At 48.7% G+C, this 19994-nt stretch overlaps 1 long non-coding RNA gene across 1 annotated transcript in view; it reads right to left on the bottom strand.

Moving 5' to 3' along the window:
- The window catches only part of LOC129486044 (uncharacterized), a 45310-nt gene extending 41816 nt beyond the window's left edge, over positions 1–3494 (bottom strand). The window contains exon 1 of the long non-coding RNA XR_010121667.1: positions 2792–3494. This is a non-coding gene — a long non-coding RNA (uncharacterized lncRNA). The remainder of the gene's footprint in view (positions 1–2791) is intronic.
- Positions 3495–19994: the final 16500 nt, after the last annotated feature.

Here is a 19994-nt window from a genome sequence, read left to right as displayed (position 1 = left end):
GTTCACACCAGGCCAGAAGCAGGAGGATCTCACTCGGCCTGTGGCTTCTCTGCCCCATCCAGCCTCTTGGGTAGACCCAAAGGGTGGGCAAATAGTGTGTCACAAAGGGAACCACATGTCACCAGAATGCCACCCAGGCCTGAAACTCTCCTCTTTTAGTTTAACCATCTTTCAATTATCCAGGGGTTTTCTGCTACACCTAGGCCAGGCTCTTCTAACACACTACACAAATACATATTAAGGGAGAAGGAAACAGGCTTGGGGCAGAAATCCTTTCCCACCTTTCCTTGGGCCAGTCCTAGCATGACCAGGACAGACTGATACAGAATTCTGGAAAGGCGGGCCGGGCGCAGTGGCTCATGCCTGTAATTCCAGCACTTTGGGAGGCTGAGGCAGGCGGATAACAAGGTCAGGAGATCGAGACCATCTTGGCTAACGTGGTGAAACCCCATCTCTACTAAAAATACAAAAAATTAGCCGGGCGTGGTGGCGGGCACCTGTAGTCCCAGCTACTCGAGAGGCTGAGGCAGAAGAATGGCGTGAACCCGGGAGGCGGAGCTTGCAATCAGCCAAGATTGCGCCACCGCTCTCCAGCCTGGGCGACACAGTGAGACTCCATCTCAAAAAAAAAAGAATTCTGGAAAGGCAGTACAGCCTATGGGTTAGTGAAGATCGTGCACTCTGAAGTCAGACTACCTAGGAACCAGTCCTGACCCTACCACTCACTAAATGAACATGGGAACTTGGGAAGGTTACATGTGCTAATTAAGGTAAATATATGCTGTGTTAAGAGAGAAACTCAAGTTAGCAGAAGAAAAGTTTCTCACTTATATAATAGTCCATCATGGGTCAGGGATGAAGATGATGATTAAATGAGATATTGCCTGGATCATGGATGTGTGGTACTCAATAAATGTTCTTTTTTTGTTGTTTTTTTGAAATGGAATCTCACTCTTATTCCCCAGGCTGGAGTGCAATGGCGTAGTCGTGGCTCATTGCAACCTCCACCTCACGGTTTCAAGCAATTCTCCTGCCTCAGCCTCCCAAGTAGCTGGGACCACAGGAGCCTGCCCCCATGCCCGGCTAATTTTTTGTATTTTTAGTAGAGACAACATTTCACCATGTTGGCCAGGCTGGTCTTGAACCCCTAACCTCAAGTGATCCGCCCACCTTGGCCTCCCAAAGTGCTGGGATTACAGGCGTGAGCCACCGTGCCCAACCTCATTTTTATTATTTTAAAAACTTTCTTCCAAACACTGATTTTTCTAAGAGTAGAAATTGAGGCATAACAATTTTCACAGGGGGAGAGATTTGTATGTGGGGGCTGGGGAGATGGAGAAAGATCTTCCCTCAAATCTCACATCCTCAAGAGCAATCTCTGCTTCTCCCCTCTCCTGGGCCTGGGTAACTTGAACAAGTACTTTCAGTGTGTGGACCTTCCTCATGGCTTCAAGGGCTTTTCAGAAAGGGTGACATCTGGAAAGTTGAGAGTCTCAGCCATGTGAAAACTAGCCATGTGAACGAAGGACATCTGTTCAGGCATTCTACCTTCAGAGTCACCAAGCACAATTTTGTCCCTGGCACTGTCAGAAGCTGGGAAGACAAAGATAAATAAAACATGGTCTAAAGTGTGAGACAAACTCACAAGCCAATCAATCACTACAGCACAGTAGGCTCAGGGCTGGCACACAAGTGGTGAGCAAACACGTGATGTCCAGAGGACAGGAGTATGAGTTCTCTCCACAAGTTTTGTTTTTTTTGAGACAGAGTCTTGCTCTGTTGCCCAGGCTGGAGTGCAATGGTGCAATCTCGGCTCACTGCAACCTCCACCTCCCAGGTTCAAGTGATTCTCCTGCCTCACCCTCACAAGTAGCTAGGATTACAGATGCCCACCACCACGCCGGCTAATTTTTGTATTTTTAATAGAGATGGGGTTTCACCATGCTGGCCAGGCTGGTCTCGAACTCTTGACCTCAGGTGATCCGCCTGCCTCCCAAAGTGCTGGGATTACAGACATGAGCCACCGTGCCCAGCCTCCACAAGCATTTGAGCTGGGCACTGGCAAGTAAGAGAATGCAAGACAGACAAGGCAGGAGAGGGTAGCAGGAAGGAGAAGAAATATGCAGAGACAGGTGAGAAGTTCAGAGAGGCCGGGGCAGGTGCTAAGGATTAGAACCACCGGCGAGCGTTCTAGACACGGGTCCCAGGCCAATTAGATTAGGACCTCTGGAAGAAAGGTCTGATCATGGGTAGGTGAGTTTCACGTGCAGCCAGAAATGAGGATCAGGGGATTGGAGCTCAGAGGGAAGGGCACAGCCAGAGATGAGGTTTGTTGGAGGGAATGAGGCAGGAATAACAGTCAGGCTAGGAAGCTGGGTATTCTCCTGCCAGGTCATGAGGAACCTCAGTGTGGCTCTTGTACATAGGGAGAAACACGATTAGGGAATCTTTGGGTTTGCGAAGTGGAGAGAGAAGAGTGGCAGAAGGCCCAGAGCCCGGGAGAATCTGCAACAGTCTGGATGAGCGCTTGAAGGAAGGCTGGGGCAGTCAGAACAGAGGGAGAGCTCCTCAAACCGGCTCAGATTTGGGAAATGAGGACGAGGTTCTGTAACTTGCTCAGAGTTGGGGACAGAGTCTATACAGGGTGGAACTGCGATAACAGACCCCGGCCAAGGATCCTCTCTCCAGCGCACGCACCATTCCTTCTCCTTCGCCTCTCCCTCCTCCACGACCACCCAGGTGAAACACCGGGGAGGAACAATTAGGCAGAAGGGATATTCTGATTACTTACTTACTTCAGTGATCCTCTGACCACACCAAGTGGCGACTTTCCAGGAAAGTTCTGATTCAGCACGCTCACACCCAAGCCCTGCCTTCCACCCTGAGGAGGCAGGTGGGCAGCCTGTAAGGCGCCCTCCCCCAGCACCCGCAGCGGGCACTGTGGCTGCGCGCCGCCCTCGGAAAGCAAGGCTGCACCAGCTGCTCCGCAAAGCCCCTCCCTCACCAGCCCTCACTTCCTCCCGGCAAATGTTGGGTTTGCCATCTGGCCACAAGGTGGCAGCCTTTCCCATGAAATCTGCCTGGAGTTGGGGCCCGGCGCCTCAACGGGATTTAGGGAAGTCGCTGGGCAGCAAGAGACTGCGAGGAGAGCCCTGGACTCCTGAAAGAGGCCCGTGGAATCGGTTCCAGGAAAAAGATTCCAAAGAAGACCAGTCCTGGGACCAGCCAGACTGGACTGCGAGCCTGCCTCCACCATTTGCCCACTGAGTACATTTCCACCTGGACTTAACTTCCTGAGCCTCACCTTTCCCATTTATAAAATAGGGATAAAAATAACTGCTGTATGGGATTATTTGGAAAGCCTAATAAAAATAATATATGTAAAGTCCTTGGCAAGGGCCCAGCATTTAACAAATGCATATTAAATGGTAAGCTATTATTAAAGGAAAATAGTGGAATTTGGGGGTTATCGTCTTTAGATTAAAAAAAAGCAAAACAAAATCCTAAAAAAAAAAAAAAAAGCAAAACAAACAAAAAAAATCCTAAAATCAAAAGCAAAACAAACAAAAAAAATCCTTCACTTTCAGTCCCAACCACTCTCCTCCTTTCTAGCTAAGCCTGGGCTTCTTATCTAACCTCCAAGCCTGGGTTTCCTCCCCTGTGTAGTGGAGATGATACCGCCATCTGGCAGGGTTACTGTTGTAAACACTCAGCCTCCCTCAAGGGGATGTCTACTGATTGGCGACTAACTTGGCGACTAACTTTTCTTATTCTCAGCCTTCAGTGAGAGCTGAAGTGTGATCCCAGCCTGAAGCTTGACCTGTTGAAGAGTAAGGAGCTCCACCCACCCCATCCTCCCACTGCAAGGGCTGTGTAAAGCCCTGGGGACTTGCTCTTCTAGAAGGCTCCAGGAAAGAGAGGACAGAAGAAGCAAAGTCTATACCCCCTTAGGGACAGTCTACGCAGTAGCCACTCTTCCAGAGATGATCCGTGTCCCCGAACTGAGCCCAATTCCAGGGGCAGTAAAAGGGATGTCCTTACACTCATGCATTCATAAAACGCTTCTATCCAAATTAATTGCTGTTATTTGAACTTCCCAGCCACTCTGTGAAACAGTGTGAAAATTGAGGCTTAGAGAAGACACACCACAGATCAGGAACAGCCCCTCCCAGGTGGCTGGGAATCTTCAGTTCTCAGTCAGCTCTCTGGCTGTTTCCATTCCCAGGCCGCTCCCTCAACAATCCCTTATCTTGGTCTTATCTCGGCCACGTACATATAGATTTTGTTCTCAGGCTAGAGCCTTTGGCCGAAAGGAATCTGCCCCACTAGCTATTAGGCAACCACGTGAACATTTAGGAAACATCTATTACGTAGAATGCTGCAATGAAGATAGAGAAAGTGAACACAGGCTGGCTTCTGCCCCCAAGCAGCATCTCTGTATTAATCAGGAGAGTTGCAGGGGTAAGTGACAGAACCCTAACACAAAGCAAAAACCAGAATATCCAAAGGCAGGACTGGCTTCAGATTTGGTCAGATCCAGGGGCGCAAAGATGCTCACAAGGTACTGTCTTTGCTCCACCTCTCAATGCCGCTTCCCTTGGGATGTGGCCTTATTTTCACATTGATTTATTCCATATGTAGGAAAGATGGTTGCCAACAGGCCCAAACCTATATCCTTGCAGCATGCATTGAATGGCAAAGAGACCCTCCCTCTATCAACAGAAGACCATGAATTTGCCCAAACCCCATCAGCCTTTCTGGGGCCATAAGGAGTGGGAAAGGAGTGATTCTTAGAAGGAAAATAACTGCCTAGACAAAAACGTGTTAATTGCCAGCATCTACTGAAATCATGAAGGCATCTGTCCATTCTGTCCACAAATAGTGCCTGACATGCTGTAGGTGCTCAATGGACAAACCAGGTGCTGGGGACAGAGGGATGAATAAAACACAGCCATCCAGGAGGAGTCTAATGGGAGACACCAAGAAGCAAATAAGCAATATAATGTGGAAGTGGGCTGGGCGCGGTGGCTCACACCTGTAATCCCAGCACTTTGGGAGGCCGAGGCAGGAGGATCACTTGGGGTCAGGAGTTCGAGACCAGCCTGGCCAACTATGGCCAACATAATTAAATCCCGTCTCTACTAAAAATACAAAAAAAAAATTAGCCGGGTGCAGTGGTAGGGACCTGTAACCCCAACTACTCTGGGAACTGAGGCAGGAGAATCACTTAAACCTGGGAGAAGGAGGTTACAGTGAGCTGAGATCGTGCCACTGCACTCCAGCCTGGGCAACAGAGGAAGACTCCATCTCAAAATAATATTATAATAATAATAATAATAATAATAATGTGGAAGTGGCTGGGCGCAGTGGCTCACGCCTGTAATCCCAGCACTTTGGGAGGCCGAGGTAGGCGGATCACCTGAGGTTGGGAGTTCGAGACCAGCCTGACCAACATGGAGAAACCCCGTCTCTACTAAAAGTACAAAATTAGCCGGGCATGGTGGCACATGCCTGTAATCCCAGCCACTCGGGAGGCTGAGGCAGGAGAATCACTTGAACCCAGGACGCAGAGGTTGTGGTGAGCCGAGATCGCGCCATTGCACTCCAGCCTGGGCAGCAAGAGCGAAACTCCGTCTCAAAAAATAATAATATGGAAGTGCTGGGAAGAGAAGTTGCTATGGTATGGTAGGGACACTGGGGAAGGGCAGTTAGCTCTGCTTCGATGGGGATTTGGTGGAAAGCACTGGGATAGGTGCACAAATAGTGCATTGGGAGGATCTAGATTGAATCCGAATAGCCAAAAGTCGCCCGGCTCTGCAGGGTTTCTCAGCTACCTGTCCTGAGGATACCGTGGCCTTTCCCTTCTTCTGGGAATGCGGGAAGCCACCAACCAACACCAGCCTGGAGAGCCTGTCCCCTGGGAAGAACGGTCTGGTCTGTGCGGGGCTGGAAGTCTGCTGCTCCTTCACTCTGGATCCCCACTCCCTCCCACCATACATGGGGAGCAGGACTTCCCGTCACTTTCTGCAGAGGTGGTTCTGCCCATGGGACCATCCTATGTGCCTAGTACCAGGTTTCTCAATTGTGGCACCATTGACATTTGGACCAGATGGCTTTGTTGTGGGAAGCCATCTGGTGCATAGAAGATGTTTAACAGCATCCCTGGCCTCTACCCACCTCACACCCCACCTCTGCCTATTCGTGACAGCCTCTCAGACATTGCCAAATGTCCTCTTGAAAAGTAAAATGGACCCCAGTAGCGAGCCACTGCTCTAATGCATTTTCTCCCCACCCACTTCTACCTCATTTCTCCTCACCCAAGATCCCAGCATTCCTAAGGAAGGAGCCTCTTCTCCCTAAGGAGACATTTATCGATACTTCCTATGTTCATCCAAGTGACACTCCCCAAGCCAAGGGTTCCAGAACTACAGGCTGAGGTCTCTACCCCAATCCTCTTCTTCTTCTCTGAGGTCTGTACCCCAATTCTTCTCTTCAACTACCTCAGTTGACTTCATGAGCTGAGTGTGAAAAAGAGAATTGACTTCCCCAACCCCCTAGTCCCTTCTGCACCCCACAGACCTCCTGAGGAGCTGCTACTGCTTGGAGGAAGGCAGAGATGCTGACAATCCTAAGACAGGAGAGATGGGCTGTGTGCAGTAGGGAGTGGCCCTGTGAGTGTGCTACAATGAGGAGCATCAGAGTGATCCACATGAGAAAATGACAAGTGAGAGGAGCCTGGGGACTTCCAAGCACCCTCCCTTGGTACCTGGGGGAGGGATGCCAGGCCCTGAGATGACAGGATAACACTTTATTTCCTCCTTCCTGTCCTGTTCCTGTGCCAGCCATCACAGAGCCCCTTGAAACAGCAACTTGATGGTAATTGATAGTGCCCAAATGATATTCTCTGGACAGGTGCCAGGGATGCAGTCATGGAGCTCAATAGCACTTCTAGAGAGAATATGAGTTGATATCTGTCAGTCCCCAACTGGTGAGGCTTCAACGGTCTGCTTGGAGGAGGTGGTATTCTTCTCAGTAGCACAAATCTGCCAGGGAGAGGAAGAACATGTGTGTGTGTGTGTGTGTGTGTGTGTGTGTGTAACACATTGCAAATATCAAGGGTAATGTATAGCACAGGCTTCAAGGAGCTGCACATAGGTGTAAAGGCACCAGGTGTGAGGATGCATGCAGGTGCAAAGACACCAGGTGTAAATGAAGGTGTAACACAGAGTGTGAGGACTAGAGACACATCCTGGGGGCAGGTTGGCGGTGCGGGGGTGGGTGATACATGATGTGTAATTAGTGGAAATGTCGGAACAATGGAACATGCAGAGCAAAGATGTGTGCGCAGGAGCTGCAGCAAATACCTCAGCAAGTACTGCGTGGAGGTTTCTTACTCATTCTCATATTCACACCTGTGTTTCTCTGTACCAAGGAGAGACAGGAGGATCGGGTAGAATAATACTCAGCATGTGACATTCACTGTGTCACAGTCTATCTTCTGCTGTTATAGCAAAACACTACAGAATGGATAATTTATGTAGAAAAGATGTTTATTTGGCTCATGGTTCTAGCAGCTGGGAAGTCCAAGAGCACGGCACTGGCATCTGGTGAGGGTCATCCTGTGGTGGAAGGTATCACATGGCACCTATGCCCATCATAAGAGACAGAGAGAAAGGAGGCCAAACTTATCCTTTTACCAGGAACTCACTCCTGCAATAACGGCATCAATCCATTCATGAGTGCAGAGTCCTCCTGGCCTAATCACCTCTTAAAGGTCCCACTTCTTAATACCATTATAACGACCATTAAGTTTCTAATACATGAACTTATGGGGGACACATTCAAGCCATAGCATTATATGTGTAAGACAAAAGTAGAACTGAAGGACCACTTTAATCATTCATTTTTTTTAACCTCCTAAGACAGGACACACGCCAGTCTATATTCCTGAGGGGATATATGGTGAAATGGTTTTTAGCATGAGCTTTAGAATCAATGATTTGAGTTTGAACCCTGCTCTACCATGTACTTGCTACAAGTCTTAGACAAATCTTAAACCTCCCTATGACCCAGTTTTCTCATTAGCAACACGGGGAGAAGGGAAGCTACCCACTGCTTGTGGTGGTCATGGCAATCAGAGGAGATCCAGGAGTAAATCACACACATAAAGGGGCACATTCTCAAATGTCAGCTCTGTGCTAACTGGAGGAGAGCAGAAATGACATCCTATTGCATCATCTCAAAGAGTTCTGCAGGACAGACAAGCTGGGCTCTTCCAAAGGCTTGCTGTATCCCAAGGGCAGAATCCTTGCTGGGAAGACACCTTTTCCCTCTACAACCCCACTTCTCTAAGCCCTTGCATTCGCCTCCGGTGAACCTGACAGAGAGGAAGAGGTGGGTCAATATGAATGAGATTCACTTCCAGAGGCACATCCCATGGACAAAAAAGCATTGGGGGGCAACAGGATGGAAAGACAGTTGAAGCCATTCAATACCCAGACAGGTGCAGGCCCTGAGAACCTAGGGAGGCGGGCAGGCCCATCCCTGCCAGGGACTCCACAAGCCCTACTGGCTGCTTCCAGTCCTCACCCAGGATCCCTCTCCTGGGGTTCAAACCCACCTGCACTCAGGGGTGTCCTGGAACCCACCCACAAGACGGATATTTGTGACTCTTCCCAGCCCCATGTTCAGTGACATCACACTGGTAGCTTGAAATCAGCCAAGGTGGAAGCATTTACACCAGGAAAATTGACAAATTTCTTTTTTTTTTTTTTTTTTGTGAGACGGAGTCTCCCTCTGTAGCCCAGGCTGGAGTGCAGTGGCGCAATCTCGGCTCACTGCAAGCTCCGCCTCCCGGGTTCACGCCATTCTCCTGCCTCAGCCTCTCCGAGGAGCTGGGACTACAGGCGCCCGCTACCACACCCGGCTAATTTTTTGTATTTTTAGTAGAGACGGGGTTTCACCGTGGTCTCGATCTCCTGACCTCATGATCCACCCGCCTCGGCCTCCCAAAGTGCTGGGATTACAAGTGTGAGCCACCGCGTCCGGCCAGAAAATTGGCAAATTTCTATGAGACTGGCAGAGTTGGGGGCAGATATAAAAGAGAATAAAAATGTCAAAGGGCCTTTGGGAGAAGAGAAGAGAAAGGATGGCCATGGGTTAAAGTGTTCTCTGTTGACCTCAGAAATATAGGCACTTTGACACCCAAGGCTCAAGAACTCAGAACTGGATGGGCGCAGGGGCTCACGCCTGTAATCCTAGCACTTTGGGAGGCCGAGGCGGTTGGATCACTTGAGATCAGGAGCTCAAAACCAGCCTGGCCAACATGGTGAAACCCCATCTCTACTAAAAAAATACAAAAATTAGCTTGGCATGGTGGCAGGCACCTGTCATCCCAGCTACTTGTGAGGCTGAGGCAGGACAATCGCTTGAACCTGGGAGGCAGTGGTTGCAGTGAGCCGAGATCAGGCCACTGCACTCCAGCCTAGGCAACAGAGCAAGACTCCGTCTCAAAAAAAAAAAGGCCGGGCGAGGTGGCTCAAGCCTGTAATCCTAGCACTTTGGGAGGCCGAGGTGGGCGGATCACGAGGTCAGGAGTTTGAGACCATCCTGGCCAACATAGTGAAACCCTGTCTCTACCAAAAATACAAAAAAATTAGCAGGGCGTGGTGGCAGGCGCCTGTAGTCCCAGCTACTCGGGAGGCTGAGGCAGGAGAATGGCGTGAACCCGGGAGGTGGAGCTTGCAGTGAGCCGAGATGGTGCCACTGCACTCCAGCCTGGGGCACAGAGCCAGACTCTGTCTCAAAAAAAAAAAAAAAAAAAAAGGACTCAGGGCTGGCATCATGAAAAACATAATCAGACAAAAGCCAAAAAACAAAAAACAAACAAAAAAAAACACACAAAAACTGTGGGAGAAGCAGCGAGAGAACGTTTCCTGCATTCTTCCACTCTGCCAGGGTGTCAGACCAGGTCACAGCAGCTGTTTGGGACACAGTGGGGATGCAGATTCCCTTCTTCACACCTGGGGTGCTCAGCTCCCCACTACTCAATAATACCAAGTGCTGATTCCACACACCACCCTCCGCAAGGGAACTGCCTGAAGCACAGTCACACCCCCTCCCCAGAAAAAGCCCATGTCCAATGCCTGGTCCACACAGCAGCAGAGTGTCAAGGCTAGGATGTGACTGTGGAAAGGAGCTGACTCCAAGGGCTGAGACTGATTCTTCGGCGTCACCTCTTCCACTAAAGGTCAGTCTTCTACTAAAGCAGTCAGGCAAAGGCCTGGCTGCTTGCGGCATCTCTGAAGAGTTGTCCCAGCTCCAGAGCTCACCATGGGATCGGCTGAGGCCACTATCACTACATCATCACAGCTCAATGTCTCCATCAGCCCATCCCTGCACCCCTCACTCTTTCCCTTCCAAGCATTGTTCCTGCTGTCTCTAAAAAACATCCTGCATGCAACCCTCCAGCTCGAAGTCTGTCTCCTGGGAAACCCAAGACACAGACACCCTCTACCCCACTCCTGTAAGAAGGGAAAAGGATGTTGACTGGAGATTGTGCTGCAGAGACCCCCTGCCCAGGAGACCTAACGCCCTCCCCACCCCCACACCATGTCATTCTCTGCAATGGCGGAGGGGCGGGGGTGCTGGTTGTAATAGGCTGGGCACCTGCAGACGGCTAGGGCAGGGTGCTTCCTCAGAACAGGTGCACCACAGTGTGTTTTGCTGGGGAAAAGGAATGTCGAGCAATCTATGACGAGGGTGCAGGGAGTCTGGGGAGAAACAGAATGAAGTGTGTGTGTGTGTGTGTGTGTGTGTGTATGTGTGTGAGAGAGAGAGCTGGTGTTTGTGTTCCAGGCTACAGCAAGGGGAGGGAGACAAAAGAATAAAACCTGCTTGTTGGCTGAGAGCAACATGCCTGTAATCCCAGCACTTTGGGAGGCCGAGGCAGGCAGATCACCTGAGGTCAGGAGTTTGAGACCAGCCTGCCAACGCAATGAAACTCCGCCTCTACTAAAAATACAAAAATTTGCCGGGTGTGGTGGCAGGTGCCTGTAATCCCAGCTACTCAGGAGGCTGAGGCAGAAGAATCGCTTGAACCTGGGAGGCGGAGGTTGCAGTGAGATTGCGCCATTGCACTCCAGCCTGGGCGACAGAGTGAGACTCCGTCTCAAAAAACAAAAAGCCCCTGCTTGTTGGATTTAGCAACACACAGGACCTCTGCAGCCAGAGCCACCTGCGCTGTTGTCTATGCAGAGATGTGAGCATGCAGATACACACATCCTTTCTACCTCCAGGCACTAAACACATGCTGTCCCAAACATGCAGCCCACCTTCCAGGTCCTGGTTCTTGAGTGGGGAGGGGAAGAACTTAGCCTGACTGACCTTTAGTGGAAGAGGTGATGCTGAAGAATCAGTCTCAGCCCTTGGAGTCAGCTCCTTGTCACAGTCAAATCTTCTACACACTCAAATCCTCTACACAGTTAAAGCCTCTACACTCTGCTGCTCACCTTTCCATAACCCTTCAGAGTTCACAAGGTGCATTCGTTCATTCCTCAAATACTGACTGGGAGTCTGAGATGTACACTCATTGTACCAGGTGCTAGACTCGCATGCAGCCCATCTCCCAGCTTCAAGCTCACGCCGGCTCCACCTGACCTCATCATGTGTTCTAAAGGGACAAGCCAGGGACCCTGGATGCAAGAACTGGTTGGCCTCAGCCTCAGCAAATGAATTCATCCCATTTGCCATCTTTCTGGCTCGGAAGCTCCATTTATGATCTGAGCCCCAGCTCACTCTCCTCCAGAGGAGGCTGCACAGATGGCGAGCTTCCCCACCACCTGGAAGAAGGGAGTTCCTGGCCACGGTGCCAGTGGGAGGACTTTGCTGAACAAACTCCAGGCAGTGGACCGTGTCCACACCGCGTGCTTCCAAGTGCCGGCCGATTTGCTTCTTACCTCCTCCAGTCATTCCCCTGCCCAATCTGGACACTCACTGATAGCACACAGGCGAACCTTGCCCCACCTTGGGGGCAACCATGTTACTTGTTAACTTGCTCATTGGAAATTAGTTTCTCCTCTGAGGTGCTGGAGCAGAGCAGGGGCATTGACTTTTACTGACTGAGAGTAAGTGCTCAGTCAGAATAACAGAAGTACTCCTGATTACCTTTTAAATTAATCTAGAACTTCACTAAACACTCAGAGGCAAGATCTGCATATGCCACTGGAGTCTTCCATATTCCCAGGGGTGTGGCACGTTCTGTTACACCTGCTACTCTGCAGCCTGGACTTTTTTTTTTTTTTCTTTTTTAGACAGTCTCACTCTGTCACCCAGGCTGGAGTGCAGTGGCACAATCTCGGCTCACTGCAACCTCCACCTCTTGGGCTGAAGCCATCCTCCCACTTGAGTTTCCCACCACCATGCCCAGCCAAATTTTTTGTTTTTTTGAGATGGAGTCTCACTCCGCCACTGAGGCTGGAGTGCAGTGGTGCAATCTTGGCTCACTGCAACCGCCACCTCCTGGGTTCAAGCGATTCTCCTGCCTCAGCCTCCTAAGTAGCTGGGATTACAGGTGCCTGCCACCATGCCCAGCTAATTTTTGTATTTTTAGTAGAGATGGAGTTTCACCATGTTGGCCAGGCTAGTCTCAAACTCCTGACCTCAAGTGATCCGCCCACCTTGGCCTCCGAAAGTGCTGGGATTACAGGCGTGAGCCACTGTGCCTCGCAATTTTTTGTATTTTTTGTAGAGACAGTCTCACTATGTTGCCCAGGCTGGTCTCAAACTCCTGAGCTCAAGTGACTCGCCCTCCTCAGCCTCCCAAAGTGCTGGGATTACAGGCATGAGCCACCACACCCAGCCTGAAGCCTGGATTTTAATGCCAGGCCGGCCTGGGTCTGGATCCCCAAGACTCCTTAACTTTAAAGTCTGGAATGAGTACTGGATGTGGGAAGTGCCACCCTGGTGCATGGTATAGGGTGAGTGCTCCATCAGTGCACAGTGGAGAGTAAGTGCTCAGTCACCCGCCACTCATTACATTATTGCCTCATTGCTGCCCCAGAGAGAAGCCCCTGGTTACAGAAGTGATCAAACCCATTAAATGCTCACTCCATCAAGTCCCATCCTCTGGCCCATAGCTCATGTCAGAGGGCAGGCTAATCTCTAAAGTCCAACCCACTGCTTTAAGGCCTGCCAGATGCAAGAGTCTCTTGGATCATGATAAAACGGAAACAGAAGACACCAAGAGACTAAGGTCAGGTAAAGGGCTCCGCTTGCCCATGAACTCCTGCCATTCCATGCAGGTGCAGGTCTTTGGCCTTCCAGGAAATGTTGGTCCTTGAGCTGGATGATGGAGTGGACAGCAGCCACCTGAGCTGAGTTCTTGAAGGGACATCATGGGAGTTGTTTAGGACAAACAGGAGAGTGTGTCCGTCCTTATTTTGGATCAGGACAGAAATTATGACCCATAGTGACATCAAGCCCAGATTTATTTTACCTCACTTGGAATATACCATGTTTCTCTCCTATCTTTGTTTTCCTTTATGGAGACTTTTACTGTAAAAATGTTAAGCGATATGAAATATAAGCTCTATAAATATATTTGGAACTCAAGCCATATGGCTCAATAGGAAAGAGATAGCTATTTGCTGGGCCCTTTGGTTATAAAGCTGTTCAAAGCCCCCATATCAGAAGTTAAAAGATAGAAAGTCAATAGAGCATCTTAAGAAATTCAATGCACATGTTTAGGCAACTTACTAATCATTGTTGTAGTTCAGCCAACATTCACTGAGGTATATTCCATGTGAGACACTGTGATAAGTGAGATGAGGGTTGAGTAAAATATCAAATACAGGACCTTTTTTATTATTATTTACCAGTTGTGTTAGTCCATTTGCACTCCTATAAAGAAATACCTGACCAGGCGTGGTGGCTCACGCCTGTAATCCCAGCACTTTGGGAGGCCGAGGCAGGCAGATCATGAGGTTAAGAGATAGAGACCAACCTGGCCAACATGGTGAAACCCCATCTCTACTAAAAATATAAAAATTAGCTGGGTGTGGTGGCACACGCCCGTAGTCCCAGCTACTTGGGAGGCTGAGGCAGGAGAATCACTTGAACCCGGGAGGTGGAGGTTGCAGTGAGCTGAGATGACACCACTGTGCTCCAGCCTGGTGACAGAGCAAGATTCTGTCAAAAAAAAAACAAAAACCTGAGGCTGGGTAATTTATAAAGAAAAGAGGCTTACTTGGCTCACAGTTCTGCAGGCTGTACAAGCAGCATGGTGCTGGCATCTGCTTGGCTTCTGGTGAGGCCTCAAGAAGCTTTCAATCATGGCAGAAGGCAAACGGGGAGCTGGCATATCATATGGGGAGAGAGAGCAAGAGAGAGTGTCAGGGAACAGGCAGAAGTGCCAGGCTCTTTTAAACAACCAAGGCCGGGCGCAGTGGCTCACGCCTATAATCCCAGCACTTTGGGAGGCCAAGGTGGGCGGATCACTTGAGGTCAGGAGTTCGAGACCAGCCTGGCCAACATGATGAAAACCCCACCTACTAAAATATAAAAATTAGCTGGGCATGGTGGTGCATGCCTGTAATCCCAGCTACTCGGGAGGCTGAGGCAGGAGAATGGCTTGAACCCGGCAGGTGAAGTTTGCAGTAAGCCAAGATTGCACTGCTGCTCTCCAGCCTGGGTGACAGAGCGAGACTCCACCTGAAAAAAATAAAAATAAAAATAAATAAAATAAAATAAAAACAACCAAATCTCACATGAACTAACGGAGTGAGAACTCACTTATTACAGGAGGACAGCTCCAAGACATTCATGAAGGATCTGTCCCCGTGACCCAAATATCACCCGCTAGGTCCACCTCCAGCACTGGAGGTCACATTTCAATATGAGATTTGGAGAGGACAAAATATCCACCCATATCAGCAGTTGTTAACATTTTTGCCACATTACACTCTCTCCCTCCCTCCTTCCCTCTGAAATACTCAAATGGTTTCTGGAACCATTTGAATGTAATTTGCAAACATCATGACACCTTACTCCTAAATGTTTCAGTGTATATCTCCTAAGAAGAAGGTTTATTCTCCTAATAGAACTACCATACTACTATCAATCCTGAGATAGGTAACACTGACATAATAATATTACCTAAAATGCATTCTGTTATCACATATCCCCAGATGTCCCAAGAATGTACTTCGTAGCTTTTTGTTTTTTAAAAGTAACCCAGTATCCACTCGTGGATCCCACATTGCATTTGGCATCTTCCTAAAGTTTCTTTTTTTTTTTTCTGGCTTTTTCTTTGAGACAGAGTCTTGCTCTTTCACCCAGGCTGGAGAGCAGTGGCACGATCTCAGCTCACTGAACCTCTGCCTCCAAGGTTCAACTGACTCTCCTGCCTCAGCCTCCCAAGTAGCTGGGATTAGAGGCACCTGCCACCATGCCAGGCTAATTTTTGTGTTTTTAATAGAGAAGGGGTTTCACCATATTGGCCAGGCTGGTCTCTAACTCCTGACCTCAGGCAACCCACCCACCTCAGCCTCCCAAAGTGCTGGGGTTACAGATGTGAGCCACCACGCCCAGCCAGTAATGTTTTAATAGACACAGACCTCTGGGCCGGGCGTGGTGGCTCATGCCTGTAACCGCAGCACTTTGGGAGGCAGAGGTGGGCAGATCTCTTGAGGCCAGAAGTTTGAGACCAGGCTGGACAACATGGTGAAACCCCACCTCTACTAAAAATATAAAAATTAGCCAGGCTTGGTGGTACATGCCTGTACTCCCGGCTACTCTGGAGGCTGAGGCACAAGAATCACTTGAACCTGGGAGACAGGGGTGGCAGTGAGCTGAGATCATGCCACTGCACTCCAGCCTGGGCAACAGAGTCTCAAAAAAAAAAAAATATATAGAGCTCTGCAAAGAAAGATCTAGAGCTCTTAGCGACTTTTGAGAAAGAACCTTTGTACTCAAACCAAAAAGCAAAAATCTTTCCACAAAAGACCCTTGGATGCTGCATAGCTCTCACCCTCACTACAGATGGGCAACTTATTTCTTAGAGGGGCATATGGGCTTCCAATGATTCTAATAGATTAATACCATCTGCTCCCTACATGAAAGAAAACCGGTTAAAAGTTGGTGTCAATGGAGTCTTAGGCCCTGATCAGCACTTTGGGAGGCCCATGTTGGAGATGTAGAAGAAAGGAGGGAGAAAAAAGAGGAAAAGCTGCCCTCACAGGGTTTACACTATAGCTGGGAAAAAATAGACAGAGAGAGAGAGACAGGGAACTAAAATAAGATTAGATTGCTGAAGGTGAAGTAGCTGCAGGGGCAATACAACCCAACCTTGGGAGTGAGGGCGGAAGTCATACCTAAGCGGAAGCCTCAAGGAAAATTCACCAGCTAAACACAGAGGAGTATTCTCAGCAGGAGAAACAGCCCACGTGCAGGTCCAGAAGTGAGGAGAACTGAGTGTGCAAACCACATGCACAAGCTCAGCTGTGCAGCAGGAGCAGGGGAGCCATGAAAGCTGAGAGCCGAGGGCTGGGCCAGGGCCAGGGCCACCCACACTGGGCCTTACAACACCTGGGGAGGCGCTTACACTTCCTTCTAAGACCAGCAAAGAGCCACTGAGGTTTCACAACAACCATCCCAGCACCATGTGGACTGATGGAGCATGTGCACAGAGAAGTTCAGTGGGAGGCTTCATAAGGTACAGGCAATGGCCTGGATCTAAGCTAGAAGCTAGAAGAGGAGATGGAGAGGCGGGAATACATGTAACACGTATTTTGGAGATAGGATCCAAGGCTGTCGTAGTTAGAATAGACATGGGGAATAAAGGGAGAAACCTAGGATTTCTTTCTTTAATTAAAGACACCTAGGTCTCTTTAATTAAAATGATGCTTCAGAACAAGTGTGGTCAAACTACAACCTGAGGGCCAGTGTTCTGTTTTTATAGATAAAGTTTTATGGGCACACAACCACAATCACATCCATTTGTTTATATATTGTATATGCCTGCTTTCACCCTACAGCAGCCGAGCTGAGAAGTTTCGACAGAGACTATATAAACCGCAAAAGCTGAAAATATTTTTCTTTCTTTTTTTTTTTTTTTTTGAGACGGATTTTTGCTCTTGTTGCCCAGGCTGGAGTGCAATGGCGTGATCTTGGCTCACCACAACCTCCGCCTCGTGGGTTGAAATGATTCTCCTGCTTCAGCCTCCCGACTAGCTGCGATTACAGACACGCGCCACCACGCCCGGCTAATTTTGTATTTTTAGTAGAGACGGGGTTTCTCCATGTTGGTCAGGTTGGTCTCAAACACCTGACCTCAGGTGATCAGCCCATCTCAGCCTCCCAAAGTGCTGGGATTACAAGTGTGAGCCGCCATGCCTGGCCTGAAAATATTTCTTATCTGATTCTTTACAGAAGTTTGTGAACACCCTTCTTAGAACATTGTATTCCAGAGATGGATGCCTCAGGGAGAAAAGGAATATTTAAGCAAATAAATTTGGGCCATTCTGTATTTTATGTTGTTTTCTTGGCTACTCACCATCTATTGAGGTACCCTGAGAGCTCTGAGAAGTCCCATAGGAAACAAATCTATTTACTTTACTAAAACCAATATTTCCCCAATGTAATTGCTCTCAGACTATGTTTACGTTTAACTCTGAGGAATGCACCTGTGGATGCCTGCTTTAGAAAGATGAGGAGGTAGGCTGGGCGCAGTGGCTCACACCTGTAATCCCAGCACTCTGGGAGGCCGAGGCAGGCGGATCACCTGAGGTCAGGAGTTTGAGAACATCCTGGCCAACATGGTGAAACCCCGTCTCTACTAAAAATACAAAAATTAGCTGCACGTAGTGACAGGTGCCTGTAATTCCAGCTACTTGGGAGGTTGAGGCAGGAGAATTGCTTGAACTCGGGAGATGGAGGTTGCAGTGAGCCGAGATCATGCCATTGCACTCCAGCCTGAGCGACAGAGCGAGACTCTGTCTCAAAAAAAAAAAAAAAAGGAAAGAAAGAAAGAAAGAGGGAAAGAAAGAAAGAAAGATGAGGAGGTGGCCAGGCCCAGTGGCTCACGCCTGTAATCCCAGCACTTTCGGAGGACAAGGGTAGATCACGAGGTCACGAGATAGAGACCATCCTGGCTAACACGGTGAAACCCTATCTCTACTAAAAATACAAAAAATTAGCCAGGCCTAGTGGCATGTGCCTGTAGTCCCAGCTACTCAGGAGGCTGAGGAGTAGAATTGCTTTAACCCAGGAGGCGGAGGTTGCAGTGAGCCAAGATCGCGCCATTGCACTCCAGCCTGGGTGACAGAGTGAGACGCTGTCTCAAAAAAAAAAAAAAAAAAAAAACACACACACAAAAAAACAAAGAAAGATGAGGAGGTAGAAGAGGTACAATGGAGGGGTGAAGATTGCTAAGCATACAATTATTTATGAGATGAGTGAAGACATCATTAAAATGGCCAAGTATCAGACAAAAGAATCAGACCTGAGCTAGGGCTTAGGTCAAAAAGAAGGAAGAGACATAAGGGAGGCTGTGAAGGCAGAATACTGACAGTTACTACCTAGATATCTGTAGGGAATACGAAACAGGGAGGTAGAGAGTGGAGGGGGAAAGTGGGGTGAAGAAGCCAGCTTGAGGATAAAAGGCTGGCTTGTTGGCTCAGAGTAAGCAATGACCTTCTGCTTCCAGGAAAATGGAGTAGGCACATTTTCCCCTATTCCTCCCACTGGTTCAACTAAAAACCTTGGACGTTATATATAAAACAAATATGAGAAGACTCAGAAGAGTGCAAAGAAGGCAGATGGCTAGGGACCTCACAATCCGAGGAATGACATGGTGGTGGGTTCCCTGGGTTTTCTTTTTGCCTCACATATCCCAGGCTGAGTGCTGGAGAAGCAGACAACCTAAAAAGGCCAATGTCCAGGTTTCAATTCAAAATCACTCATCATACCAAGAACCAGAGATATCTCAAACCAAATTAAAATAGCAATAAATGCCAACACTGAGATGACAGAGATGTTAGAATTTTTTTTTTTTTTTGAGACAGAGTCTCGCTCTGTCCCCCAGGCTGCAGTGCAGTGGCGCAACCTCGGCTCACTGCAAGTTCCACCTCCTGGATTCACGCCATTCTCCTGCCTCAGCCTCCCGAGTAGCTGGGACTACAGGCTCCTGCCACTGCGCCTGGCTAATTTTTTGTATTTTTTAGTAGAGACGGGGTTTCACCATGTTAGCCAGGATGGTCTCAATCTCGTGACCTCGTGATCCACCCACCTCAGCCTCCCAAAGTGCTGGGATTACAGGCGTGAGCCACCGCACCCGGCCGAGATGTTAGAATTGTCTGACAAAGATTTTAAGGCGGCCATAATAAAATGCTTTAATGAGCAATTATGAATACACTTGAAACAAATGAAAAATCAGAAAACCTCGACAAAGAAATAGAAAGTCTCAGCAAAGAAATACATGACGTAAAGGATAACCAAATAGACATATTAGAAGTGAAAAATACAACAAATGAAATAAACAGCTCCATGGAGCTGGGTCAAGAGCAGGATAGAGGAGACAGAGGGAAGAGAATCCATGAACTGGAAAACAGAACAATCAAAATTACCCAATCTAAACGATGGAGAGAAAACAGACTGAAAACAAATGAACAGAGCCCCAGGATCCCATGGGACTATAACAAAGATGAGAGTCCCAGAAGAGAGGACAAAAGGATGCAATTGCAAAAGGATTCAAAGAAATAATGGCCAAACACATCCCAGCTTTGAAAGGAAGCATGAAACTACTCAGATTAAAGAAGCTGAGCCCCACCACCCACCCAACTATGAGATAAACCCAAAGAAATCCATGCCAAGACACATATTTAAATATCTGAAAACTAAAGACAAAGTAGCAAAATATCCAACCTTTACTAGGCTTTATTGGACCTTTGAGGCAACTGCAGCTGAGTAACCAGGGCTGGGGAGCGGGGACTCTGTTC

The sequence above is a fragment of the Symphalangus syndactylus genome, chromosome 7 (assembly GCF_028878055.3).
Source record: "Symphalangus syndactylus isolate Jambi chromosome 7, NHGRI_mSymSyn1-v2.1_pri, whole genome shotgun sequence".
NCBI lineage: Eukaryota > Metazoa > Chordata > Mammalia > Primates > Hylobatidae > Symphalangus > Symphalangus syndactylus.
The sequence above is the reverse complement of the archived record's forward strand: the minus strand, read 5'-3'. Positions and strand labels throughout refer to the sequence as shown.